Here is a 12,710-nt window from a genome sequence, read left to right on the forward strand (position 1 = left end):
TGTGTGGGTTTTATAGTACCATTTTGAAGCAGACCAACACTGTGCTCAGACATTTTTAATGTTGCCGTATTAAAACAGGCTGCAGTGAAATGCATGCACATAAAGTAATTACATTACCCTGATATACAGTGCAGATGTGGTTAAGGCCAAAAGTTATGCATTTAAAAAAAAAAAAAAAAAAAAAAGGTTTGAGAGCAGGGTGTTTCAGAAGCACTATTCAATATTGAAACTACAGTTATTCCCCGACTTTATATGGTCTTGAAAAAAAACAAATCTTGTTTTTTGCTTGTTTTCATTGATCTAGACCATGGAGTAGAACGTTGTGTACACACAAATGTGCATACACATTACTTTACTTTTGCTAGATTTGTAAAGCTGTGCATTCTTCTTTTATGAATCTCAATTATTGTGAAACTAAGCACATGCACAATATTTAAATCCACTACCATTCTTTGCCATTAACAGAAGAAGATATTCCCCTTATTAGCAGTCTGCCTATCAAGACATACTTGGCACCACAACTTATAGGAACAGCAATAAAAGCAACAGTGCAGAGGAAGTGCGGCGTTATTGTAAAACTGAGACACTCTTCAGTGAAGCGGAGGGAAAGAAGACAAAGAGAAAGAAGAAGAAAGTTTAATTTGGTGATCTCAGGTTTTTGATTACATACATAACAAAAACTGCTCCCTATTAAAAAAGTAACAAGCAATCAGCTCTGCAAGTTCAGAGCAAAAGCCCCCGCAGAGGTTAAAAAAAAAAAAAAAGAAATGGTGGGATTATGAACTGGCGGCCAAAACGCACATCAGCTCATACATCATGTCAGGGCTGCGGCAGATGCCACACATGAAAAGGACGAACACAGCCTGTACAGTTTGTGTAGAGGGAGACAGATGTACAGATGTTCTCTTAAACAGACCAGTGAAAGTCTACGAGAGAATCTTGTGCCAGAAAAATCAGAACAATCTAAATGTCTCTAATATATTACCTTGTACTTCCCTACCCCCTCTATCTCTGCACTTTATCTTTCTGCACTTCTTTCTATGCCTACACCCTATCTCTACTCTGTCACCTCTGACATAGTCAGACTAGTGGGTTCCTTCTATGTAGTTTATTGTTAGCTTTATATAGCTTGTTAAATCTTCATTTGTAAGTCGCTTTGGATAAAAGCGTCTGCTAAATACATAAACATAAAATATCAATTTTCATTTTCAAGTCTTTTACAGCCATTACCTCATGAGAAGTTCTGAAAAAAAAGAAAAAAGGAAAGAAAAACAAACAGATGGACAGTAAGGCCTGGATTTACTGGAGGACTCCTATCCAATATATTCAAGGCCGTGTGAATACAGAAATCCCATTCAATCGCAATTTTCAAATCTGACTTGTGCCATTTCAGCATGTGGTCCTAAATCAGATCATAAGTGGCCATGCGACGTGAGTGAAGATGCTCATATTGCACTTGGTGCGAGAGGCAGGGTATACCCTGAACTGGTTGCCAGTTCACAGGGCCAACACACAGACAATACAAACAACTGTGCATGCCATCACTCGCTTCTATGGTCAATTACAAAATCACCAAGAACATGCATGTTTTTGGACTGTGGGAGGAAGCCAAAACAGAAAGAAGATGAAAACTCCCAAACTCTGCACAGACAGGCCCCAGACATTTAAACTGGGAACCTTCTGGCTGTGAGCAACTGTGCTAACCATCACACCACCGTGCAGCTCTCAATTGAGTCTAGTCGAACGTATGTTTGCAGCATTGTCAGAGTGTGTCGGTCCAACGTTGAGAGCTTCAGTTTTGTATGATTTTGGTAAGGCTGACTTGTTTACATTAATTAACAGTTTTTTCCCCTCCTCCTCTGGTGTCAAACATGCTGAATGACACCTGTGACAGTGAGCCAAACAGTAAAGCAGTTATTAGACTACTTACAGCTGAGGAAAAACTAGTGTATTGAGTAATGATTCTCTTTAGGTTTACCGTTTGACTGACCCTTGTCACTGAAGGAAAAGTGCAACAATCTTATCCACATCTTGCCAACAAACTGATTAAATTACATGTTCAGCAAATCTCGCTCATATGCCATCATCTGGTTAAAACAAACCATTAAATCTATGCACTTTTTAAATAATTAGAAAAGAAAAAGGAGAAGTATTGATTAAAGATGTAAGAAGGCATGGTCAAAACTGCTAAGACTCACCCCAGTGCTCCTAGTACATTGAAACCAGGTGGAAACTGCACCATGTTCATAGTTACCTGTAAGTTTAGGGGCCCATAGCTGCAGGGTAAGAGGCTTGCATTTGCAGAGACATATGGTATGAGAGTACTCATGAGTGTATGTTTAAGCTCTAAAGGCATACACGAGTCTGGTGTGGACATTAGGCCCAGACAAGAGTCCTCTCAGCCAGTCACAGCATCGCCTTAGCCCTGCTGGTGTCTTCCTGACCTCCAGGCTGACACAGAGGTCCTGCAGTGCAGCAGTGTTTACTGGAACAAAACAGAGACACAGATACAGCTGCTGTACAAGTTACTGTCAAACCAAATACAATCGTTGAACAAAACAAGGGGTATATACAATATTAGAAGCAAAAGTTTGTACAGATGTGGCTTGTTATATTTTGTGTGTTGGCCGATTTCTAACAACGTCATGGAGGCCAATCTGCCCATTATTTTGGATACCACAGCTCGAAGAGGATATTCTGGTGAATTCCACTGATGGGAGGCTGGACTATTGATTTGGTAGGGCACTGGAGTTTCATGAGAAACAGTGTCTGAGGTAGGGATGGCCAGGAAATCTGATCTGGTTTGCAGGGCAAGAAACATGAGCAACAAGTCATTTCTCTCTGGCCACAGTGAACAGGAAAATTCAGCTCATATGTGGATGCTGAACAAGCTCGTAAGCCAATCAGATTCCTTCTTCATTCTGCCTGTTGAACTCTCAAGGTGTGATTGACCTGCAGTTTGATCAAACACAAACAAATTGTGGCACAAGCCCATCAATAGGGGTTCATGTATGACGAATTTTAGGCAAATCTGGCTTTGAAGTACAACAAGGTTTGAATGCTCCTTCAAGCTTTGTGAATCTTCCCAGCCTAAATACTGTATGCTTTACCTTTACATTTCAGGAAAAATTATATTTTGCCCAGACATTTACATCCACGGACCCCTGATTCTTTGATAGGTCAAAAGGATCTGTTGAATGCTTCTATCATGCAATGGTGTGTAAAGAAATTGTGCCAATTTCCGATTTTCCTCAGAATACAAGGGTGAGGGCCCTGCTTGAAGGATATTACGTTATATAATGATTTTTAGTGAAGTTGCATGCCGAGAGGAAAGCAGTAGATTTGCATGTGAGGGAGTTGATCTTTTAAATCCCACTTTTGCATGCTCAAAAGGACTTGAGCTTACATATGGCTTAGAAAACTATCAAAAAAATATTTCATACTGAACTTTCCCATCTGCAAGACAAGAAAAAAAACATGTATTGAATCCAGAGTTTGTGTATGATTGAGGAATATATAAGCATGGTGTACAGAATAAGATATCAGCTTGTATATAATGTGTATAAACTTCATTGTGTGTATGATACCTGATCTGGTTGCATTTTTTTAAATATTTTTTGAATCGCCACCAATTTCCTATGTTCTCCATGCCATTTCTTTGAAATCTGAGATTATGTTTGTCATAAGCAAAGTGAAATTGGCTGTGGGGATGCGTTTTATAAAGCATCGAGCCACAGGGCTCGACGTCTAATGAAACAGCTTGGATGGATGCAGAGAGGCTTCAGCTGCGGCTCTGATGTGAAGGAACGCATGTGGAACACTGCACCAATCTCCACGTGTAAACAAACAGTGTTAACAATAATCTGTGGGATTCTGCATCAAAATATTTGACTCCGAATGCTGTCGGACGCACACATGGGTGTGTGAATTCATATCATACAAATCTACATATGTTTGCACATCCAAAAGGAAATATATGAACACCTGTATGGAAATTAATGTTGGCAATCATGCGTCGGTGCACATGTGTGAGATGCAGACCAGATTGATTTTTTTCCTCCAGCAACGAATTGGCAAGTTCAAACATTTTCTCTCTCTTCTCTAAGACCACAATAACCAGCCAAGTGCTTTTGACCTCAAAACTCACACACACACACACACACACACAAGGGAGTTGTGTAACAGAGTGAACAGGGGTGCATCTTTGTTTCCAGATGGAAGAAGTAAGAGTCACATGGAGCAAAAAGACAGACAAGCATCTCTCGTCAGCTTTGTGATTTGGCGTGTTTTTCTGTTTGCGAGGTGACGTGTCCTTGTGTTCTGATCAGTGGCCCCTCGGTGCATCACGTTGCATATCCTGTTCAGTCTTGTGCAAAAATCAACCACATTCCCATCCAGCTGCATACAGAAAAAAATATAAATTGAACAGTGATGGAAAGCTGTCATGTTACTGTTATTTTATTAATTCAAAGAGAAAATGAATTGTCCCTTTGTTTTCAAGAAATTTGTTTTAAATGTTCATTTACCCACTAAAGTCTTCATGCTATAAGAAATCAAGCAAGATGAACTTGCAGACAGGAAACAACCAAACAAATACCCTAGTGTTTCTTGCTTTAAAATGCCAACTAACAAAGACTACAGAGACATTGAATAGGCAGGAACAAAGTCCTATAACATAAGCAAGATTGTTCATCTTAAGGCCTCATGTGATTCAATTCCAAACACCACAATTAAATTCAGCCTCTTCCCCAATGGCTGCTGGGACAGGCTCCAGACCCCCGCAACCCCAAATTGGATTTAGTAGGTATCAAGAATGGATGGATGGAGACTTGTATTCGAAAAGGATTCTCAATTCAAAAGATTCAAATCAATTCTTGCTCAATCCAAAGGAGTAAGCTAAGTAAAGTGGGTCTATAGAGTTAAAGTTTCTGGAAATACAAATAGAAGGCTGGAACCAGTTTTAAAAATTCTGTCAAACTAATAGAAATCAGGCTTATGCTATTCATGCATAGTAATGCAGGTTTTTCCAAAAAAACTCCCATGTGAAATTAAAATCAGAAGTACAGGCTTGAAAATATATTGAAAGGAGACAAATTAAGAAAATGACTTTGTTGTGCTTGTGTTTGAGAGCAACTGTCTGAGATCAATACCAACCCAAAGACACAGAGAAAAAGAACACAGCCCTGGCATTTTGTTTCGAGCCCCATGGGCTTGAAAATATCTCACTTAGGTTTACAGTGAAAATCCAAATGGCTCCCTGTGTCACTTCTCAAGTTCAGCCTGTCTATATTGCTAAGCCTCAACCTCTGAGCTGCACACACTCGCATCCAACCTGCTAGACTGATGAAGCCAGCTTTGCTTGGAAATGTCCTGTTGTCAGCGGTACTGAGGAGCATGCATCTTACATCTACCACCAGCCACAGAGGATGTAAGAGCCCAGTGGATAAACTATATGAGGGTAATGTTACGGTAAGAGTTAGCTACAGACTGTATGTGCAGCAACCACTTTTAACAACTCGGTCCAGTTCAGTGCTAGACTGAGGAAACTGAGCCACAAAGAGGGAATAGTTCCATCTCTCAGTGCCTGAACTTCAGGCGATGGAAATTTAAGTATCTGAGAAATAATCAGTCAGGGCTTATTGTTTTTTTTTTTGTTTAGTGATGGCTAACACCACTGATTTTGTGGTATCACTGCCATATAAACCATTTGCTCCTGCTTCTTGTAGAAATCCCCAGCCAAAATATTTTTTTTCTCCATTCAATCATTTTTCTACCAGCTTCACTTATACTATACATTTACTTTGTGTCTTTTTTAGGTTTAGTTTTTCTTTTTTTTTCTAAACCCTCCCCATCTGCCACTCATTTTCCGAATCTCCTCCATCTTCCTCCAATCTTTCACCCAATTTTCTTCCCTACAAGCTGTGGCTCTTGTCCTTTTCACCACCGGCAGATGAAAAAAGTGAAAAGAAACAGAGAGTTGGAGGATTCACCAGACAAGTGAATAGGAACTCACTTGTCTGGTTTATATTGCCCATGGTGACATGTCCTTTGACACAATACTATCCTTTGCCCGTACCCTAACCTTAAAACCATGACTCTACCCTAAAAAAATAAAAATAAATAAATAAATCCCTTAGTACAAAATAGATGTCCCTGTGTTCACAGTAAGTCCCCATAACTTGGTGTGCAGTCCTATTTTTGTCCACATGCTGGAAAAACAAGTACAAACACACGCACACACTTGGCTTTTTTCAAGTTGGGAACATAAAACTCTTTGGTCTTGCCAGCCTTGTTATTTAGCAAAGGAAGAGCACCATTCTCTGGTGATTGATATCCCCACAGTCTGCGATAGCAATAATAGTTGCTATTCCAACCATGATCAACAAACAGCCAACAGGTATCATCCAGTCAATCTGACTTCTCCCTCCACTGGTTGTGTGGATTAAGTTTTCAAAGGCTGAACATGTCACAGTGAAGACGAACATCATCATCTTTCAGTCTCCTTTCTGCCCAAAGTTGTAAAAATAAACTGAATGCTCTACTTAATCATTTTTATTTGTGTGAGGACCTACTCTTGCAAAACAACTGCTGGCGTGAAATTGAGGCACAGTGGGATGTTGTGAAGGTCTTGAGTCATCTCAGGGGCATGGTTCATGAATCCTGATGTTCTGATGAAATCATTTTGTGCTTGGAATATTGACGTCTAAATCTGAAGTGATGGCACCCAGGAGTGAGGATGTAGTCTGCTGTGGAGATTTGTTTGCAATCAAAAGTGCACAGAGGATTTTCTATGCCAGAGTCCATACAAAAAAAGAACTTTTATGCTCAAGAGGTATTCTAAGCCATATGAGGAAAAACTACTGTCCAGCACAAAGAGGAAGCCCCCTTCCATCTTTCATTTTCTTCTCCAAACCTATTAGACTCCTAAGCCTTTCTTCAGATGCTTTTTAGTTCGACAGTTGAAGACAGGTTTAGTGTGGTTAGGCACCATCACGCAAGGCCATGTTGTAACCAGACTTCTCATCCCTTCAACACTGAACCACCACTCAAGGCCAAGACCTTGTTGTCTTCTTAATCTGCTTCCATGCGGCTGCACAGGGCGTGAGCCAATCATGACACACATGCAGAAATAGGGTGGGGCTTGACAGTAAATCGTAAATTCATGGCCAAATCAGGTGCGAACTGTCATAACAACATGGAACAAGTGCAGATAAAAGACTTCTTGACTGATCTCTGCTGGGCAATTAATGCTCTGATTCAGGCTTTACTTTATAAGCATCAATGTTGAGGGCTGCTGCTTTGAATTTGCTGCCAGTGGTTTTTGTGGCATCCTCTCCAAGCTGACATACTGTGAACCTGTCAACACGCTCTCTAGCATTTGTCAGCAGTTTGATACATTTGGTACTCACCATAGTTGTCATGTTTTTTACCCTGGAGGACCTTGATGCAGGACAGCAAGTCAGTTTGTCTTCAGGCCAAATTTAAGCATGAATACTAAGTAGACTAAAGGTGGGTAAAAGGCAGAGTCCACAAGCAGGCCAATAAAACACAGGAGGAACAAAAATGAAACAAGGAACACCCTGAAACCAGCTGGTGAGGTGTATTGACAAAAGATGGCAGTGGAACAAACAGGGGAGTCTGAATACACAGGGAGAATAACGATTAATTGAACACAGGTGAGAAAGAAAAGACAGGAAGTCCACAAAAGAGAGCGTTTCAAAACAAAACAGGAAGTGGTTAAGACTTCACCTATTAGTTTATGAACATGAAGTTATAAAGCATTACATGATTTCTTTATTTTCATTTTAAACAATAGGAATTCATGTTTGGTTGATTTGAACTGAACTGGCAGTGTTTTGAATTTTGATTTGTCTTCGAAGTAATCCATGAAATACCCACAAATATCCATAAAATGATGCTGGAAATTTGACAATTATGCATAGTTAGGTACAAATCTGAAGAAGGAGTTTTGTTGAAATTTTTTTTAAAAAAGATACCAAATAGGGCATCTTGCGTATCCTGTTTTGAGCTTAAGAGCCCAAATATATTCAGAGTACTTTTAGTCTGAATTATAGAAAACAAATCATATTCCGCAGCAGACATCAAAATGAGTTTTTCATTTCATAAACAAATCACAATCATTGTTTCATGAATAAAACTTTGAATTGGTAATATTGTAAGCAGTGGTGTGCATTTTTAATGTCCATTATAAGTTTGTTTTTATAAACAAATGTCTGTCCAGCAGGTGCAGCATGACACTAACACAATAAACACACAAAGAAGCATACACATCTATTATGTTTCTTGACTGGAACATCCCTTGCAGCTGGTTACTACATTAACCATTGGGGTTATGATCCCAGCTGATGCGCTGCTCAGCCAACACACTGTGATAGAATTTACTCTTTCTTTTTTTTATAAGAGTGCGAGCAGCAACAGTGACACACAGAATCCTCTTTGAAATGTACACACAGCGGAAGCAGCTATCACACAGATTTATCTATCTATCCTTGCAAGGAATGTAATGCATCATCTGAGTGTTGGACAACTAAATGCCAAAACACATCCCTAACTGAAATCTAAAAGTATTAAAGTCTTAACCCTCAGACACCCCTTAAATGTATGTGCCACAGTGAAAAGACTGTGAGTAAGAAAGGACTAAGTACTAGACAATTACTCATTCACCACATCTGTTTTTGAATTAAGACAGTGCCAGTGTAACATGATGTTCTGTGTAAGCCTCAATGATGCAAAGCCAACAAGTGTTTTTAATCCATTTAAAGTGATTCCTGCAGACGTAGTCAGCCTTGAAAGTGTTTCTTTATCTCTGTCATCCAAACTGTGTTTTTTGAGAAAAAGGGAATAAATTTCAGGGAAGAAAAAAAAGGTTTGTTGCTTCATGGCGAGAATGTACATGCTACACTGGACTGCCTGCAGTCCATACCTATCACCGACCGAAAACAATTGGCACACTACGAAAAGGAAAATGCGACAAAAGATGCCCTAAACTGTTGGGCAGCTAACATCAAATACTATGCAAGAGTCGGCAAACACATAACTTTTTATTCTACAGGTAAGAACTTGTGTCTCGGTTTAAAATGAAAGATCTAAAGCATCTTTCATGTATGCGCTGCCATTTTCACTGGAGCCCAACATCAAGATTTACAGGACTCATCAATCCAAAGACATATGATCCAGTCTTGTTTTTGTTATGTCCAGGGTTCAAAAGGTATTTTTTTGTCTCCAAATGAGCTTGAATACAAATAAACCTTTTGCTGGAATGTATGAATTGTAATATAAAACAATAAAACAGCTACTGCTAACGATTTAGTTGGAATGAAACGCTATAAATGATTGCGTATACAGAATTTTGTGGGAGAAACACATAATAAAAGAAGATAGAGAGATCATCCAAGGGACAAGCACACCAGAGATGGAAGAAACGGGTGAAGACAGAGTGATGAAATGCTGTGCAACCATCAGACTGTCCCAACAGAGAAACTAAGCAGCATGCCAAGTTATGTGTATGTGTGTGAAAGGCACATATTTAATGTGAGTTATGTGAGAAAGAACACAGGATCCTTCATGAAATGCCTGCCTGTGTTTGTGTGAGGATGCTCCAGTATCACATAAGAAACCAATCGACTCCTTTTGACAGTTCGATTGACTCCACCGCAGTATGTTAGCATGAAGATAAATGGACCAATTATTAAGCTTCACAACACGTTAACAGGCTGCTACTAGTCCTATGTAAGAGTATGTCTGTGTGTGCGTCAGTGCCATCCACATCTGTGGATGTTTATCACATCATTGAGGAGAGGGCTGAGAGACAGAGAGAGAAGAGCTGGAGATGAAGAGAGGGAGAGGAGCTAATGAGAATGATTGTGTTCTTTCAGTCAACCATGTCTGTCTCGGCTTTGACTCGACTTCAGAAACCAAAAATCAGAGATGGTAAAATGGGACAGGCTCACAGCTAATACCCATAATTGTGAAATGTCATTTTCTTTAGAACTAAAGCATTGATTTTCCAGTCTTTTTTTAGATAGACTTTCTTAAGAGTGCTCAATAGTTCTAGTTGTGAGCAATTATATTACTTATATTACTAACCAAAAAGCCCTCCTTCAATTCAGAGCTATTTGTGATGTAAACATTTATTGTTTTTTCCATGATTTCCCAGGTTCATTACTAATGAATCCAAGAGTTCTCCGTTTATTTGAAGGATCATCCAAAACAGAGGAATTAGAGCTGAGATGGTGTTTCTGCGTAGAATTTCATGTTGTGTTGTTTCAAATTAACATTTAGGTCGCCACAGTTGAAATTAACCAAATCTTAGCTTCCCCTTGGTTGTTAACCACATGTCTGCACTCCTTTTTGATCAAAAGGCAATGAATAATTAGGTAATCGTGCCATTTCGTCACAGATCTGTGATCAGCGCCCTACAGTGGTTAAGACCAAGCCGGCTCAACCAGACTTACCACATGCAAGGACCCAGTACAACCTATGATCTAAAGCTATCTTTTCAACACTGTGGTGATCAAATCACAGGAACTGCTGTGCACATGTGTGAACATACGCATTAGGATGCGCTGGGATCTGATTGTTAAGACCACATTTTGAGGTGGTTGGAGAATCGTGACAACTATTCTTCAACAGTAAATGTCTCCTAGGACATATTAGATGTCTCTCAAAGTCAAAGGGGGAATTCTACCGACTGTCTTTCAAAGGATTTGAAATGACTATTCAAATGTCCAGAATCCTTCAAAGGACCTAGTCCCTCATTTTGTAAAATTTCAGGGATGCTTCCGTGTATCATTGGTGCCCTAAAAATTTGTGCATGCCCCATACGGTGCAGACAGAAGATGAACGGATTTCGGCACGATACATATTTGCTGTCAACATTAAATTGTTAGAGTTGTATAGGGTTCCATTGAAGGACAGCAAAGTATGAATTGGCAAACAAAAATGGCTGTTAGACAGCAAGAAAACAACTTGTAGAGTGTAAGTGATGGTGGAACAGTTGCTGCAACGTTTGTCCACTTGTTAGGACTGTTCCATCACATGTTATTTGAATACAAGGAAGGACTCTCTTGCTGGACCTTGGTGTGATGGCTTGGCACTTTCACCTTACAAGGAGGTTTCCAGTTTAAATCTCAGCTGAGGCCTTTGTATGTGGAGTTTCCATGTTCTACCTGTGCATCTGTGGGTTCTCTTCGGATATTTAAGCTTCCTGTCATAGTCCGAAAACATGCATGTTAGATTAATTGGTGATCTGAAACTGACTCTAGAAGCGAGAGTGCATTGGTTTTTGTCTCATTTGTCTCTGTGTTGGCCCTGTGATGGACTGGAAAGCTTTCCAGGATGTACCCTGCCTCTCACTTGATTGCAGCTGGAATAGACTCCAGCCCCAACACAACATTGGATTAAGTGGGCATAGAAATGGATGGATGGAGAACTTGACAGTTATTTCTTGTGCACTACGGAGCAGAGGCCTTGTTAACATGCACATGGGTATTTTGACAGCTTATCCCTCCTTCTTTCCACAAAGAGTCACACACAGAGTCACACACAGTGTTTATCCAAAACACAACCAGAACAAGTTCCACAGTGACAGTTGAATGTTCGGATAAAAGTGGTAAACGTTTTCCCAGTACACAGTGCCCAGCCCAAACCAAGGTGTTATGGACTTTTTCACATCATCTCAACCCCATTGAACCTCCATAAGTAAGTGGGGACTGACAGTACTGTCACCAATAAGAAACCGCTGATTTCCTGCTGGAGTAAAACAGAAGGTCAAGTTTGAACAAATTTTAGAGCTTTAGTTTGAAAAATGTTTTGGAAATTCAATGGCATTTCTGAGTTTCTCATAATTTTTCTCTCAAATGCAATAACACATGCATTGAAACAAAAACATATGAAGGATATGAATATCTTAACTCATAGCTTCATCCTTTTGGACCCCACTATAAAAGTTTTTTAAAGCTTTATTCATCCCTGACGGGTCACTAATGAAAAGAGTCACAAGGTTGCTTCTTGAGTCTGCCTTATTACAGTAATGAATTTAAAAAAATAATATAGGTATGGTACAAAGCGTTTCCTCTCTCTGAGATTCCCACACTCAGGCCAGATTCACAGGTACATATTTCATATCATTCTCGGTCCATTGCTTTGCTCTGCTAGTTTTTCTTGTGGTGGGAAGTTGAAGAATCTTTAGGTTTTTTAAGCGGCAGCAGAGGCACCAGAAAATGAAATTACCTGACAAATTGTGTGTCTGAATTGGTGAATGTTTGTCACTACAATTCCAAAAGTTGAGCCCACTGTGGAACATCAACGCATCACTTCCACGTGAATCCTGCCCAACAGCTGTGAAATGAGTTTTTTTCCTGGTGCCAGGGTCTTAATTATCTTTGTGAATTGATTTACATCCTGCAGTATTTCTGTTATGGGAGGTTGCCTGGCAAAAACTGTCCAGAATATCTATCTCTCTTGTAAAACCTATGCATTTTTTTTCTCGGTGTTTTGTGAAAATTAAAAGTGAGAAATCACAGAAATTTGTCAGTGCCAGTGAGTCAAATTTGTCACCTTTTTAGCCAAATTCTAGCTGGTTGTTTGCTTTTGATATTGAATTGAATTCTAAACTCAACTCTTCCTTGATAGATACTGGCACCATTTGTTGTTCATTAAACATGTTTTTTTTCTTCAAGATAATTAAA

The sequence above is a fragment of the Leuresthes tenuis genome, unplaced genomic scaffold (assembly GCF_036924035.1).
Source record: "Leuresthes tenuis unplaced genomic scaffold, fLeuTen1.0.hap1 SCAF_22, whole genome shotgun sequence".
Lineage (NCBI taxonomy): Eukaryota > Metazoa > Chordata > Actinopteri > Atheriniformes > Atherinopsidae > Leuresthes > Leuresthes tenuis.